We start from the raw sequence: 3,195 nt of genomic DNA on the forward strand, positions 1-3,195 counted from the left end.
CCAGTCTTACATTTAGGTCTCTAATCCATTTTGAGTTTATTTTTGTGTATGGTGTTAGGGAGTGTTCGAATTTCATTCTTTTACATGTAGCTGTCCAGTTTTCCCAGCACCACTTATTGAAGACACTGTCTTTTCTCCATTGTATATCCTTGCCTCCTTTGTCATAGATTAGTTGACCACAGGTGCATGGATTTATGTCTGGACTTTCTATCTTGTTCCATTGATCAATATTTCTGTTTTTGTGCCAGTATCATACTGTCTTGATTACTGTAGCTTTGTAGTGTACTCTGAAGTCAGGGAGTCGGATTCCTCCAGCTCCATTTTCTTTCATCAACATGGTTTTTGTTATTCAGGGTCTTTTGTGTCTCCACGCAAATTTTAAGATTTTTTTTTTGTTCTAGTTCTGTAAAATAATGCCATTGGTAATTTGAACAGGGATTGTACTGAATCTGTAGATTGCTTTGGGTAGTTTAGTCATTTTCACAATACTGATTCTTCCAATCCAGGAACATGGTATATCTCTCCACCTGTTTTTATCATCTTTAATTTCTTTCATTATTGTCTTATAGTTTTCTGCATGCAGGTCTTTTGTCTCCTTCGGTACGTTTATTCCTAGATATTTTATTCTTTTTGTTGCAATGGTAAATGGAAGTGTTTACGTAATTTCTCTTTCAGATTTTTCATCATTAGTGTATAGGAATGCCAGAGATTTCTGTGCATTAATTTTGTATCCTGCAACTTTACCAAATTCATTGATTAGCTCTAGTAGTTTTCTGGTGGCACCTTTAGGATTCTCTATGTATAGTATCATGTCATCTGCAAACAGTGACAATTTTATTTCTTCTTTTCCAAATTGTATTCCTTTTACTTCTTTTTCTTCTCTGATTGCCTTGGCTAGGACTTCCAAAGCAATGTTGAATAATAGTGGTGAGAGTGGACATCCTTGTCTTGTTCCTGATTTTAGAGGAAATACTTTCAGTTTTTCACCATTAAGAATGATGTTTGCTGTGGGTTTGTCATATATGCCCTTTATTATGTTGAGGTAGGTTCCCTCTATGCCCACTTTTTGAAGAGTTTTTATCATAAATGGGTGTTGAAATTTGTCAGAAGCTTTTTCTACATCTATTGAGATGATCATATGGTTTTTATCCTTCAATTTGTTAATATGGTGTATCACATTGATTGATTTACATATATTGAAGAATCCTTGCATCCCTGGGATAAACCCCACTTGATCATGGTGTATGATCCTTTTACCGTGTTGTTGGATTCTGTTTGCTAGTATTTTGTTGAAGATTTTTGCATCTATATTCATCAGTGATATTGGTCTGTAATTTTCTTTTTCTGTAGTATCTTTGTCTGGTTTTGGTATCAGATTGATTGTGGCCTCATAGAATGAGTTTGGGAGTGTTCCTTCCTCTACAATTTTCTGAAGAGTTTGAGAAGGATCAGTGTTAGTTCTTCTCCAAATACTTGATAAAATTCACCTGTGAAGCCATCTGGTCCTGGACTTTTGTTTGTTGGAAGATTTTTAATCACAGTTTCAATTTCATTACTTGTGATTTGTTTGTTCATATTTTCTGTTTCTTCCTGGTTCAGTCTTGTAAGGTTATACCTTTCTAAAAATTTCTCTGTTTCTTCCAGGTTGTCCATTTTATTGGCATAGAGTTGCTTGTAGTAGTCTCTTAGGATGCTTTGTATTTCTGCAGTGTCTGTTGTAACTTCTCCATTTTCTTTTCTAATTTTGATTTGAGTCCTCTCTCTCTTTTTTTTTTTTTTTTTTGATGAGTCTGGTAAAGGTTTCTCAATTTTGTTTATCTTCTCAAAGAAGCAACTTTTAGTTTTATTGACCTTTGCTATGTTTTCTTTGTTTCTGTTTCATTTATTTCTGCTCTGGTCTTTATGATTTCTTTCCTTCTAATAACTTTGGGGTTTTTTTTGTTTTTCTTTCTCTAGTTTCTTTAGTGTAAAGTTAGATTATTTGAGATTTTTCTTGTTTCTTGAGGTAGACTCGTATTGCTATAATCTTTCCTCTTTGAACTGCTTTCAAAATATGGAACGCTTCATGAATTTGCATGTCATCCTGTGCAGGGACCATGCTAATCTTCTCTGTATCGGTCCAAATTTAGTATATGTGCTGCCAAAGCAAGTACTCTGATACATCATTTTAGATGTCATCACCTTTCCAGTAATGTCATGCTTCTCTCTGCCCATCCAAACAGACATTGGGTGGGGAAAGTCAATCATTTCTTTCCCCTATGTGTCAGCTATTTTTTTTCCCTTCAATGTAAAATTCTATATATTGTATTTTGGAAAAAAAAAAGAGAAAAATTGATCTTTAAAGTGCTTCGAATATGACATTGGCAAACTCTATGCTCAAAATGATATGGTAACTTGGAAGAAGATATATTTTTGATTCAAGCTACAATGCATTATTTTAATTAGTTTTTCTGATTATAAAATGTGATAGTATGTATATTAATGTTAATTGAGTTAGTTTGAAATTCAGTGTTCTGCATGTAAAATTTAAATGTCCTGAAAATTTATCTATTTGTTTATCCTTCTGAAATTATTATTTTGCACTTCCTATGTGTAAAATAATACACTTAGTACATTGCCTTGTGCAGCATTATGCATACCATAAGCAACTGTACAAAATTGGTATCTGCATTCAAGGAATTCATGCCATAATGGTTAGATTTGGAGATTTCCAATGCAAAATACTCTGTGTTGTTGGCATAGGCTCCTACTCTTTCCAAAGCAAAATATGGAGATAATGAAGTACAAACAAGTGATTGAAATGTGGACACACAATCAAATGATTTATACTTGCAAAGGTTCTGACCGATATATACAACATACCCCCAAATTCCTTTTAGTGTATTGGTGACGTTAGATTATTTTTTATTATAATTCAATATATTTTCCTCAAGGCATTTTTCCCTTTTATTTATTTATTTATTTTTAATGTCATAACCTCTCCCATTTTCTCCTTGAACCATTCCTGAATGTGAGGCTATCCAAACCAAATGAGTGCCCCTAGAATGAATGCATTTTTCCATTGCACATGGGTTGTCCCATTACAATGCTATTAGCATAAAGGGGGACTTCTTATTAAGGGAATAGACAAGCAGTTTCTACCTTTACTGAGATCTTAACTCTGCTTCAATAAACTCTTACTCTATTCTTGTGTTA

The 3,195-nt window shown here is 33.5% G+C and overlaps 1 non-coding gene across 1 annotated transcript; it reads right to left on the minus strand.

Annotated features, from left to right (window-relative positions):
* Positions 1–2,047: 2,047 nt before the first annotated feature.
* On the minus strand, positions 2,048–2,153 carry LOC132509057 (U6 spliceosomal RNA). The gene has a single exon (XR_009536877.1). It is a non-coding gene; the product is annotated as a U6 spliceosomal RNA (small nuclear RNA).
* Between the last annotated feature and the right edge of the window lie 1,042 nt (positions 2,154–3,195).

Source organism: Lagenorhynchus albirostris, chromosome 18, assembly GCF_949774975.1.
Source record: "Lagenorhynchus albirostris chromosome 18, mLagAlb1.1, whole genome shotgun sequence".
Classification (NCBI taxonomy): domain Eukaryota; kingdom Metazoa; phylum Chordata; class Mammalia; order Artiodactyla; family Delphinidae; genus Lagenorhynchus; species Lagenorhynchus albirostris.